The sequence below is a fragment of the Mustela erminea genome, chromosome 14, assembly GCF_009829155.1.
Source record: "Mustela erminea isolate mMusErm1 chromosome 14, mMusErm1.Pri, whole genome shotgun sequence".
NCBI lineage: Eukaryota > Metazoa > Chordata > Mammalia > Carnivora > Mustelidae > Mustela > Mustela erminea.
Window position 1 is genome coordinate 14,988,721 of NC_045627.1, and position 14,022 is coordinate 15,002,742.

A 14,022-nucleotide genomic window follows, 5' to 3' on the forward strand; every position below is an offset into this window, starting at 1 on the left:
TATTAACTATGACAGGCTCCCCACAGGAGAGGTGCAATGTGTGAAGGAGCATATGACATGAGTCTCACCTAGAGCAGGGGCCAGAAAGGCTTCCCTGAGAGCAATACTGGGGCCAGACTTGAAGCACTAGAGGAGTCTGTCAGGAAGGCAGACGGGGTAGAAAGGACTCCAACTAGAGGGAGGACGCCAGAGTCGCAAAGGATGCTAGGGAAGGCAGGGTGACAGGAATATGAGGTCAGGGCACGCTGCAGATGTAGAAAAAGGCTAGCGTGGTTGGATCAGAGAAAGGAAAGGCAGGGGCCAGACATGCAAAAGATCAGTTTTTTCACAAATGTGAAAAGGACCTTCATTATTGTTCAAACTTGTATGTAAGCCTGTATTCGATGGTATATTTCTAGTGAAAGCCCTTTCTTAATGGCTTCAGTCAGTTTAACCGTGTGAAATTGCCATCTTTGTACATCATGAACAGTTAAATATTCAAGGTCATGTGGTTGAAGTCAATCTCCTATTTCATCCTTCAAAGGGTGTTGAGACCACCACTGAAGATCTGAAACAAAAAGACACAGAATGCCTGGGCAGCTCCATGGTTAAGCGTCTGCCTTCAGCTCAGATCATGATCCTGGGGTCTTGGGGTTGAGCCCCACGCTGGGCTCCCAGCTTAGTGGGGAATGTGCTTCTCCCTCTCCCTCTGCTTCTCCATCTGCCTCTCCCTCTGCTTGTGCTCTCTCTAGCTCCCTCTCTCAAATGAATGAATTAAAAAAATCTTTAGGGGCACCTGGGTGGCTCGGTGGGTTAAAGCCTCTACCTTTGGCTCAGGTCAAGATCTCAGGGTCCTGGGATCAAGCCCCACATCGGGGAGGAGCCTGCTTCCTCCACTCTCTCTCTCTGCCTGCCTGTCTGCCTACTTGTGATCTCTGTCTAATAAATAAATAAAATCTTAAAAAAATCTTTAATGAATTAAAAATATAAATAAAAAGACAAAGCAGGTCAGGCACAGTCTCTGAACAGAGCTATTGCACTTATGAAGTGTTTCTGGGACACATGAAGGTCAAGGATGGCTGAAGTATTAGGGCAGAAGCGGGTTGATAGCATGGGCACAGACAGTTCCTTGGGGACACACCATTGATCAGTCACCCCTCGGAATTCCGGAGTGAGTCCGCCCACACTGTCTGTCTTCAGAAGTAAGGGGCCACATGGGTTGGCTGTTTTACTTGAGACTCTGAACGGAGGTGAGTTGTCATAATCGGAGAGATTTAAAACTGGTTCTGATGGCTGTTTGTCACCATGGCTGCAGACAATCTGTCACCTTCTAGTTGGTAAGACCCAATTTCATTCTTGTGCTTCAACGGAAGAGAGGCCTGGAGGAATGCGCCCACTGCTCGAAAACAAGTGGTGGTGATGATGATCGCTCACCAGTTTTCTGGGATGAGTTGGAACAGAAAGATGCCTGTGTGGGTACCGCTTTTAAAATCAGAAGGCGAGTGACATTCCATCGGCAATCCAAGCGCTTGCTTTCATTTTATGGACCTGGTGCTCTAACTTGATAAGGCACAAGGCCGGTCTCCCAATCCTGAGATGTCATCATCTCTCCCCTCCCTGGGTTTCTTGTAATTTTCCCTCTTTTCCTTATCATGAGACCCCTCTCCCTTCCTGCAGCATGTCCTATAGGAGCGATCCCCCTCATTGGTGAGCTCCACGTCCCCTGCCTTCTCCACTACACAGCCAGTTCCGCAAACCAACTCTCTCTCCTCTGTAGTGTTCTACTTGTGACCTTCTACCCTCTGTGCCCCCTTCTAGTACATGGCATGTGGATAATTCCAACACGAGACTGGTGGTCAAATTGAAAAGGATCCAGGTAAGCAAATACCTTCCTTCTTACTCTTTAAATTCCTTATTTATTCCCTTATATAGATGGCTTCCTTCAATCCAAACGGGGGATCACTCTTTTTAGTCACTGGAAATATGTCTGGATAATGAATATGCTGGCCAGAAAAATGAAATGATATAGATAGACAGAGCAAGCCTCCTGACTGGGTTTGGAAATACTCTTCTCTGTTACCTAGACTTGCTATGGTCCCTGTTCATTCTAAAGTGACTGTCAGTGAGGACATCTTAGTTTGTGTGTGGCAAAAGGCAAATATGGACTCTAAACCTTGTTACTGGTCTTGTAGCAAAAAAAAAAAAAAAAAAAATTGTCGTCAGTCTTACAATGTTCTCAACAGCAAACCATTCCTGCATGTAGGGTCCTGTAGTCTTCAGAAACTTCATTCAACATTAAGCTGTGGAAGAACTTTCCTGCTAGGAAATCATCTTACTTTTTGCTTTCTCCATTCTGTTACCTTTTTAACTATTCTACCTTTTTTCCTCATATCAGAATGCAGAGTTAACCCATCTCTATTTTTATCCACCTCACTCTCGGCTGTGCCAAAGGTTTTGTCTAGGAGGAGTGGTATCATGTCACTATCTACATCTGAATTGCATGTACACGATTACTTTGAACTCATAGTTAGAAATGGTAAAATACCTAGAGAGACAGGCTTATTTTTTGTTGAACTAAAGTTCAACTCATTGGTACAATGTGGGGGCGCGGGGGGCCTGGTAGGCTATGAGTGTCTCTGATGCACAGCCCTGGGACTCTGTGACATTGCAGGGCCGCTGACACGAGGTGTATGGACAGAGTCACGAGTGTGTCTTCCCTCCAGTTATTCATGATCGTTGTCTCATTTTAATGCAATTATGCGGCTCCATGGTCAACAAAAACAATTTCAACCACCATAGTGTTCTTTCTACAAAGACTCCACTATGGTGGTTGAAATTGTTTTTGTTTTAGTTAAATATCGAACAGTTTGGAGAATTAAGCAAAAATTCTCTCATCCAGGCCTTCCCTTTAAAAGTGGCAGAGACTCCGAAGTAATCTCAGATTAGGGTCTCGGGATGCGTATAGATTCACCATCGGACACGCATCGAAGGGCGGGTCAGGCAGGCTTCTTCTGCACAGAAGACTGAGCGTGCTGGTACTTCAGAAGACTGTGTGACATGACTCAGCCCACAGAACCGTCTGTTTCTCCCCATTAATCACAATCAGGCTATATGTGCACTAATTTCAGTTCAGTCTTCAACTGCTGTGGGTGCTCAGCAAGGATAGTCATAGTTGATGGCATCATCTTAGATTTCTTACAGGTGGACCAGTGCTCTTCCTTACATAGGAAGGGGCTAGTTTTCACCTTCATGCACCCCCAGTCATGCTCCCTTTCCCTAAGGTCTGGACCAGGGGCGGCTCTACTCAGACATGCAGCCCTTACCTGGACCTCCCCCGACGTTGCCTCCACTCCAATAGACCCATCTAGAAGGATTTCTTCCTTGGGGCGGCTCTGCTTCTCTGACTTTCCAGAGCCAGAAGTTCACTCCCAAACAGAAGAGGCCCCTAAAATAAGAGTACTGAATGTAAACTTTTCCCTCAGACCCTCCTGACACTTCCTCCACGCATGAGACCACCGAGCAGGAGGACATCCGGGTTTATCCAGTCTTCTCTTTAAAGTGTGTTTTGTCCTTCACTGTGACAGATCTGATAGAGGGAATGGAAGGGGGATTAAATGAAAGATACCATAACCCCCAATCCCATGCCCCCCACCCTTCCATCTCCTCTCCTGTACCCCTCCTTCACTCCTCTCTCAGTATTACCATTCACCCAGTCAGAACAGCTATAATTAAACAAGCAAGCAGGCGGCTGCTGATAATGCCGAGTCTTGGTAAAGATGAGGAAGAGCTAGAACTCTCAGTCATGCAGCTGGAGGGGAAGCAAACGTGGTACAGCCACTTTGGAGAATGGCAGCCCAACTCCTAGGTATTTATGCAAGAGAAACCCAAACTTACGTTCCTATAAACTTCCGCTTATAAATATTTTTTGGCGGATTTCCTCCTAATCACTAAAACTGGAACCAACCCAAATTTCCTCCAGCGGATAAATGGATAAACAGGGTCTAGTGCATGCATACCACGGAATACTATGCAGCACTGAAATGGAGCAGACTGCTGGGTACAGCCACATGCGCGAATCTCAAATGCATCTTTCTAATCAGTGGTTATGTGAAGATGCATTTATTAAACTCATAGGATTGCGCAAAAAAAAGATAACGTTTACTCCACATAAATTATCCCTCCATAAATCTGAATTATATATATAATTTAGAAGCAGTAAATGACATCTATATATCTATGTGTATATAATATATAAAAACCTGAATTTGTCTATAATACATAATACTAGCAGTAATCATTTATATTTATATGTAGCACATATGTGTGTGTGTCCACACATATGCACACGCATGTGCGTGCAAACACACACACTTACGAATTGATGCTGTTTATTGTCTCTATGCCTCAATGACTTTGATTTCACAAAGCCCTGGGAGTTACTTGACAGGTGTGTCCTTAAAAACAGAATTTTCTTAAAGAAGCTGTAGTACCTATGGTTTTATCCATGATTCAACAGTCATTCAGTTAGTTCCTTTTGTGTGTTAGGACTTCCACCAGGGTTGGGACAGAGAAATAAGCAGATTCAGATGCAGATCTGTCTTCCTTCACGTCTTGTCTTCTGCACTTCTTTTTCTCCACTGGATTGGAGAAATCAAATGCAAATCAAATACCCAGATATACACAAAAACCGAAAGCCAGATTCTAACTGTAGCAGGTGCTTCAGAGTAGAGGATCACGGTGCTGTGAACCTGTAATAGGGGATTTGGCCCAGCAAACTGGTCAGTGGAGGCTTCCCTGAAGTAGCCATTAAGATGAGATCTGAAGAACAGAAAGTGTGCAAAAGCCAGAGAAGAGTGGAAGAGCAACCTGGGCAGAAAGATTGGTGTCTACAAGGGTCTGCGTGAGAAGGGCTTATGAGTCCCTCCACTGGAAGAAGTTATCTGCTGAGCGTTAAGTGAGAAGGGAGGAGGATATTTGTGTGAAGAGAGGATGGAGATTGGAATAGGGAGCAGATCCCACCTGCCTCTTGTGTGTCCATATATCCGAGGTTTGCTCCTAGCTTATACCTACAGCTGTTCCAGCTTATACCCGGGAATAATAAATTATATGGGATCCTTTTATAGGTGATGTGAAGAAGCCTTGTTTCTATTTTAAGAGCATTGAAAAACCACTAAGGACTAGAAATAGTGGGGCTGAGGGGTCCTAGAGAGAGCATTCAACTTCTGAAGTCAAAAAGCTCATTCCGGCTGTGGTGTAGGAAGTAGTTGAGGCAACAGGGGTCCCAGTAAAGATACACCAGGGAGTCATAGGACTAGTGTGGCTGTCCACTTGAGAAATAATTCAGCTTGCAATAAGGTAGATGTAATGCAAATGAGGAAGGGTAGAAAGATGCAAAATATATTGAAGAAAGTAAAATTGAGAGGCCAGCATGTGAAGGAGTGGGAACAGAGATCCTGGGTTATGGTTGTCTGGGTACTGGTACCATTTCCTGAAATGGGCAACAGAAGGGGGGCTAGACACAGGCACGTTGGAGGTAAGGAGCATTTGGGACATACCAGAGCAGATGTTAAGTAAACAGGTAGGTACACAGGTCTAGAGCTTAGACAAGAGACCTCAGAGGTATGAATTTGTAAGTCATCTGCATTAAGACAATAATTTAATCCATTTGTGTAGACGAGACTGCCCAGGATAAAGAGAAAGGTAAAAAAATAAGAGGGTTTCACACAGTCAACAAAAATGGGCAAAGTATCTACAAATCCTGATTTACCCTTGATCAAATGACAAATCCTAATTTCGCAGATCTTAGTGCATAGGGGTAAGTACCCACTGATTGTATTTCTTGTTCTGTCTTTAGGGAGTGATGACAACAATCTTAATTCCATCTTTTATGAGCACCTGACACAGGCCTTGCAGGAGTCCCTGTGTGGAGACTTAGTTCTTGGTCGATGGGGTAACTACACCTCTGGCGATTGCTTTATTTTGGACTCCAACTACCTCAATGCTTTCGTTCACCTGATTGAAATTGGAAATGGTCTTGTCACCTTTCAGCTTTGAGGACTGAAATTTTCAGGTAAGAATCTCTTCATTGTGGAAGTTGTTGGAGGCCGGTTGCCTAAATTAGTTATCCCGCAAAGCTTTCATGAGACGTCTCCGTGAGGGGAAGAATAGATTGCGGGGGGAGGGGGAGCTGCTTACAACCGCCCTCATTTATGTATTCTGGTGTAGATCCATCCCGGCCATCTGAGGGAGTAACGAGGTGAACCGTACCGTCTGGTGAAAACCTTTGACATGGCAAGTCAGAACTTTGGTTTAATCCTTCTAGAAAAAACTCAGATGTGCCAGGAGGACATGGAGCGTGCACAGGCTCCACCTGGGGTCAGCCAGACCTGAAACAGAAGCTGCTTCTGGGGTTTCAGGTGTTGAGGCCTGCATGGGGTCATCGTTCTGTGTCTGAGCCTTTTGTCTTCAACTGTACGATGAGAAGAGGAGAATGGCGGCCTCTTAAAGTTGCGTGACTTAGATGAGATCATGTGTTTGCGGGCACGGTGGGGATGCTTATTGGTTTGCGGTTACGGAGTTGACCCGAATCTTGAAAGCGTGACCCCAGTTTTCCCGTTATTCTGCCCCCCGGGGCCGAGTGGGGAGTGGGCGGGGATTAGCACAACATATGTGCTCAGGCGCCCTTCTCCTGTGTTCTTTGGTAATTCCCTCATTTGGTCCATGTTTTTCCAACACCTCCTCTTGTCTGGCCAAGTTCTAATTGCGGCGGTGCCATGGGCACGTGACTACAGACTATTACCCTTGTGGCATTGACCTTCAGTGGGACATGTGGAAAACAATAAACAAATGAGCAAACGAACACAATGCTGGAAAGTTCTATGAAAGAAGTAAACCATGTGTCTGTGACCATGATCACCACAGAGGACGGGGCTGGGGGCTGCTACATTAGATGGGGTGGCCGGGGAAGGCAGCCACGGAGAAGGATGGTGCAGGCTGGGGGCTTCTGTGGATGAGCGGGGAACCCTGACGTGACTAGAGCAAACCATCAGGCCTGCCACAGGCTGGCATGGGAGGGGCTGGGAGCCCAGACACGTGGGGCCTCCCAACCGGGATGAGGGGCTGCATTCATTCTCTGCATAATGGGGAGCCGTTTAGGGGGGTCTCAGAGTCACCCAAACAGGGGAGGAAGGGGAGGCAGAGGAGTTCAGGGAGATTTGGATGTGGACAGGGCTGGGCCCAGCAGCTTTGGTGGGTGTGGGAGAGAGGAGGCTCAGCATGCTCCCCGGTTTCCAGGTTGGGCACGTGGGTGGACAGAGGTGCAATTACTGAGACTGGGAAGCCTGGAGGCGAACAGCACTTTTGGGTTTGGGAATGTAACCAAGGGCTCCATGTTGGTTATTTATTTTATTTTATTTTATTTTATTTTATTTTATTTTTTACATGTTGGTTATTTAAATGGACTTTTAAATGCTGTCGCCTCGCGGGACGCCTGGGTGGCTCAGTTGGTTAATCAGCTGCCTTCGGCTCAGGTCATGATCCCAGTGTCCTGGGATCGAGTCCCACATCGGGCTCCTTGCTCAGCAGGGAGTCTGCTTCTCCCTCTGCCTCTGCTGCCACTCTGCCTGCCTGTGCTCTCTCTCTCTCTCTGACAAATAAATAAAATCTTAAAAAAAAATAAATGCTGTCGACTCATATAAGTGGATCTGTCAAGTGGCTAATTGGACTTAAGAGCCATATATTCACTCAGAAGACATTTAGCAAGCACTGGGCTGGGTGCTGTGAGTACAGACGTGCAGGGGCCCCACCTTAAGGAGCTTGGAGCCTTGCTGACAAGAGACACATACTGAGCAATGAGCATCATGGCAGTGCCATGCATGGCACGCCATGGGGACCAGAGACGAGGCATCAGACTAGGCTCCGGGTCAGCTCGGCAGAAGAGAGGCTGCAACTGGAGGGGAGAGTGGGCACGTGATGATAAAAGGGCCAAACAGCCATTTGGGGTTTCCAGGTGGCTTGGGAGAAAGGGGTCCCAGAAAATGTTGGAAAGATGAGTAAGAGCCGGGTCATCACCCTCCAAACCCTCACAGTGACGAAAACGCACCTTTTAGCCAAGAACAAATTGCCATCATTTTATATCTTTAACACAGTTTCCTAAAATTTTAGCCAAGCATTTTGGTTCTAAGCTTTAGTCTTGTGAATATCCATTACTTTTATTAGAATTCCTAAATAACTTTGTACCATATATATGTGTGAATGTGTGCACACGTGTGCATGTGTGTAAATACACGCACACACACACACATATAGATATATATATTTTAGAATGATGGGTTCTCTGGTTTAAGCATGTAATTCTATGCATCCTTACAAATTTTAAGAATCGAATTCAGGGAACTTACTTTGGAAAACGTTACTGGGCCAAGGGAGTAGGGATCCAACTCTTCACAATGAGCAGAGAAGCTGTGTTTTCCTGAAATTATGCCCAAATGCCAGAAAATGCCACAGGAGGTGGTGCAATAATGCAACAGCCTTGTCCATTTTGAGAGCTTTTAAGTTTTCCTGGAATTCAACGAGAATTTTTAAAGTGAGCCCGATTGACCCTGAGTTAGAGCTTCTATCACAAGTGCCATGGGGCTTCCATTCTGCTGGTGAACTAACTGACCCTTGAGATTCCAGACTTCCAAGTTACCTGGATGTTGGAAGCATGCAGAACCTTACCTGTGATCTCTGCACACCATGAACAGGCGTTCTTCTTAACCCGTCACCCTGAGCGTTAGGGCTTTGCCTCATACCATTTTGGAGGGTGTAACCAACCATCAAAAACATAATGGTTTAGCACAACAAGGATGTTTCTTCTTCACAGCCGTGGGGGTGGCTGGTGGTTCTTCTGCTGGGCTCACCCTGGGTTTCTTGGGCGGCTGCATTCAGCTGGGAGATGAACCAGGCTGGAAGGTCTGAGGGCCACATCCAGAGCTGGCTGCCAACTCGGGCCTGTGGCTGTCCTCCCCGTGCTGCTCAGTGTCTAGTGGGCTGTACTAGGTGTGGTCTGGGTCGTCTTGGTGTTCCAAAGAGGGGAATGTGGCCACCGTGAGGCCCTTTATGGCCCACTCTCTGAGACAGGCACCGTGTCACTCCCATCATGTCCTGTTGGCCAGTCATCCCCAAGGATGGCTCCAATTCGTGTGGTGGAAAGTAGCCCTGTCATACAGCATGAGTCACTGGGGGCCAGTCTTGGAACTACACACCAGGCTCCTGAAGCTGCCTCAGGTGAAACCCAGAACATGGCTCAGAACCAACACACCAATTGTTGTGTTCGGTGAGACCGCCCAGGAGGGTCTCCTACGTGGTTTTTCTTCCTCCTGCCAACCACAGGAGAAATGGAACCTGCCTATAAGAATGGCCTAAGACTATTAATGATGTCTTGGGAACAAAACATCAGTTAACCTGCCCGATACCGCTCACTCCTGTACAATATGTTTTCTTTGACCTAATTCTACTGTAGACTGGAACATGATGCTATTTAACAGAGCAGGACAAAAACCCAAGTTATGCTGTATTTGCAGGCAGGATCCAGGGGACCTAAAAGGACTCTTCCTTTTTATATCTTTTTGCAATATTTATTACAGTATTCTCAGGGAAGATCTTGTTTTCTTTCTCCTCCTGGAGTATTTTCCCAAGCTATCCCTTCAGTGTTTCACTTTTTTCTCCAGTTTCCTATATTCCCAAATAGGTTTATTTTTTTCAGTCAAATGTGACCTACTTCATTATGACCTGGGGCAGTCCAAATCCAGCTGTTCTCCTTTTCTGAAGCACACTGAAGCTGTCAGTGGAAGTGTGGACTACTCATGGCACAGACCGAGTCTAGGAAATGAACAGCACATGCTGGAGGAAGAGGGAAGACAACCTCCCATGACTGGGGAGCAGGAAGCCCACCTGTCCATTTCTCACTGCAAGGGATGCAGCTGTATCCATAGTAGTTTTTAATTGCAAGCAGCAGAAATCAACTCTAATGAACTTAACCAGGAGGAGGGTTTATTGGAAGACATTGCACAGGGCACAGACTTTCTGAGAAGGCTGGAAAAGCAGGCTTGGTAATTCTATGTCAAGAGTCATGTCTAAAATCACACTGTAGCACTGATCCCATGAAGTGGTCACATCTTGGCAGGGAGGAGGGGGGACATGGGCACTGCCCTCACTTTATTGACATCATGATCCTGGATGCTGCTGCTGCCCCTGCTACCCCCTGAATCTGGATGAAGAGCCTCTGCTGTCATCACCCCCCCTTACAGAATACGTCCCAAACACCTGCTTCTTTTTGTCACCAGCACATTAGTCAAAGTCTGGGGTGCAGCTCATGGATGAAGCAGAGACCACATGCCTATGCTCTAGATGCAAGGAAGGCTGGGAAAGAGGGTGTCTTTCCCAAACACAATTCTCAGTTCCCAGAGCAGGAGATGACCACTGCCTCTTTTCAGGACTCACCATATGAGTACATTGGTTGAAGTCATGCTAGCTGCTGTCATGGTTAAGTCTTAAATCTCCATGACTGGCACAACAGAGGCTCATTTGTGTACTCACGTAGAATCTGATCAGTGAGAAGAGTGGTGGAGGTCAGGGATGGTTCCCTTCCACACCGTCAAGGGTCCTGGCCAATGGAAGCTTTGCTTAGTCCCTACACATTGCTTTTGAGGTCACTCTGAGCTTCAGCATCAAGGTGGCAGGGAGTGGAGACTTGCCTAAAGGGTTGCTTTGGGACAGACCTGTACCTGTAATACATCATCTACTCTTCCTATTTTTTAGAAATGACATAGCTGGCTGTAAGAGAAACTAGGAGATGTTGTCTAGATGAGTACCTAGGAGAAAAAGTAAAAGTAAAAAGTTCATGAACAATTGGCTGGTTTGACTTCTGGGTAATTTTCCAAATATTCAGTAGAGATTTAGATCTTGGATAGCCCAGAAAATGATTAAGGTCCATAACACATCTTTAATTTATTTATTTATTTTTGGACTGGTACTATAGGGAACAATTGAAACCAGTTCAAACCAAGAATACAAATAAGGAAGCTGCATTTTTTCTGTCCTACTCCTTTTGGCTCACACATCCTAGAATAGAAATAAATTCTATATTTGTTAATATATAGGTATTGTGGTACCTTTGCTGCTCTTGGGTTTATGAGTATTACTTGCATCTGCCTCACCAAGGAGCCTCTCAGGAAACCATTCAAGACTTGATAGATTAATCATTGGCTTTAAATCAAAGTCAAGGTAACAGATAACACACTTTAGAAGGTCCACAGTATGAGGGGCACCAAGTTCAAGGTTTTTCAAAAGAAATGGAATCTATTGGATTTTAAGTCCATTTAACCATCACTGTAGGTGGATATAGAAACATGGAAAAGTGAGAGTTGATTATCTGTTCAATACATTTCTGTTCTCCTTTAGTCAACCAGGTGACCCAGGCTGATGGGTTCATCCATTCCTGTTAGAAGGGGAGAAGACTGAGGACTCATGGTGCTGTGAACAAAAGAAGCCAGGCTACTCGAAAATACTTGAAATAAAGAGGGAGAGAACTAAGAGTAGGAGCCAAAAGTAAGAGGCACTTGAGGGAGTCTCTTATGACATGAATGTGAACTCTGAGCTAAGGAGAGAGCACCAGCCTGTGAAGATGACACATATGGTCAGAACCGCCACAGTCCCATCACTTCCTCCCAGTTAACACATGGGAAAGCGAGGAGCCAGGAGGTGAATACATTCTGCAGGCTCACAGCTAGTTAGTGCTGGAACTAGGCCGGCTCACAGCTACTTAGTGCTGGAACTAGGCAGGCTCACAGCTACTTAGTGCTGGATCTAGGCAAACCCATGTGATTCTCTAGCTTTTAACCAGAATTTCTCTTTCCATATTACCATTTTACCTTCTTCCTTCCTTTCTCCTTTTGGATATTTGTTTGGATTTGTATTGTAATGCTTATTTAGTGTGCAAACACTAAGTAACTGGGTAAAATGCCTTCAGTCACTGGCACATCCTTTCAGAAGTTCCACCTTATTTTTCTAGTAGCCCCTCCCCCCCAATAAAAGGCAACCAAAAGGTATTTAAGACATCAAGCTACTTAACAGAGCATCACAGGTGACTTGACCTCTCAGATTCTGGACTCATCATTGGAACCTCGGTGTGATCTCTAAGTTCCTAGTGTATTTCCAGCTCGACAAGCCATCAGGTCAGGAGGTATAAAATACTTCCACCATATGATGCACTTGCAGGAAAGTTAAATGTGTCCTCTCTGCCGGACATGAAGTATAATTCTCTCACAGGGAGTAGGTGTTATTGGTGGACATCCAAGTCTTGAGACCATGGCTGTGAACTTCCTGCTAATACGGTGCCACACAGGGAAGGTCAGCACCCTGGAGCATCAGTGCACCAGATGATGATGGGCCTGGGCAGTGAAGCAGAGTGGAAGGATTTCAGGCAAAGGGAAGAGGAGGCTTGATGTGATGGTGAGTGATAGAATCCCAAGGGCTGGGAGAATGGAATCCATAGTAGCTCATTGACAGTAACAGGAGAGGAGGGGGAACATATGGCCCAGATGCAGTTAAGAGATGGGCGTGAGGACGGAAGAATCGATGGAGTGGCGGCAATCCAGTCGGCCAGTATGAAGAGGCCACTAGAGGTTAGGTATCATGATTTTAAAGGAAGACATGTTATGGTTGCTCGTGTTTCTCCCTAAGCCACATGCAGCCTCATGGGTGCAGGTAGAGAATGGCAGAGCTAGGCTTAAGCGGGATTGAGACCGAGTTGACTGAGTGCCATAAGGTAAACCAAGGACAAGGAAACTGACAACGTGTGCAAGGGTGTGATGATGACAGCAATGGCCAGCCATGGAATGCCACCTGGGGTGGGGGGAAGTAAGGGTATGAGAGAGGTGAGGAACAGGATCTGGTGGTGGACTTTCTGGATCCAGGAAATGTATGTCAGCATTGTTGAAGTTGTAGTGTTAGAGGAAATGAGCTAGAAAGACAGGAGGTGGTTGCTGGAGAGCAGTAGCTTTGAAACTAAAACTCACAGGGGGACACAGTCTTTGGTAATCACAGCTTAGGTTATTGGCCATGGAGATGAATGTCTGAGGTTGAGTGGAAGATGAGATCATTAGATGAGTGGGAGTCGGGGCTCAGGATCCTGGAAGGAGCTGTGATCCTGAAATCTCCAAAAGAGGTGGCCAGAGGTATGCTGGAGAGTGCCAGTTATCCTGGGCCAGAATCTCCATGGACTTGGAATTACCTAGAAGGTCCTGGAAGGAGGCAACAAGGGAGAATGGTGCAGTGAGTATGGTAACTGTGAGTTATTATAAGTAGACAGAGAGAATGGCCTGAGAGCATCCCTGAGAAGCAAGAAGACATATTCCAACCTCCTCTGTCCGGGGCACCCGAGGAGTGTAGGAAAACAATGAGCCCCACTCCAGAGAGCTGTAGAAGGGACAGGAAGAGGCAGCTTTCCAAAAGGGCACCGAGGAGAGGAGGAGAACGTGACAGTAAGTTGAGGAATGGATCATGAGTCTCTGATGGCACAGTGAAAGGATCTCAAGAGTTTGTGGCCTGGGTGGAAGTCGGGTTAAATTCGGGTTAGAAAACGTGGTTTATCCAGTGCTATGGAAATTACGCTATAGGGGGTCCTGGGCTCCTCTTGGCAGATGACGTGAACTGCCATAAAGCAGTGTTCTCTCCAGGGTGATGAAGCGGATCCTATCCTCTAAGGCCGGGTCACACGCAGCAGGGCCAAATGCAGGGAAGTTCTGGGGCTGCTGAGATGGACTTTAGTTACACATGCAGCTTCCATTAGCCTCATTAATACAGACGGGACCACACTACGTTTTTATCATAGCAAGATCAGTTTTCCAGAAATCTTCTTAGGGGAGAGCTTAGGAAATCTTAAGGAGTCATTTGATCAAGTGGCGTTTTGGAACCCCGTGTCAGAAATGCACAATGTTATGTGGACATTCACCTTTTCTATTAGTTGTCTAACTCTTGTTTCCTGTCGATTTATTCTTTTCT

At 46.1% G+C, this 14,022-nt stretch overlaps 1 pseudogene; it reads left to right on the plus strand.

Moving 5' to 3' along the window:
* Positions 1–1,284: 1,284 nt before the first annotated feature.
* Positions 1,285–14,022, plus strand: part of LOC116573607 — a 922,392-nt pseudogene continuing 909,654 nt past the window's right edge.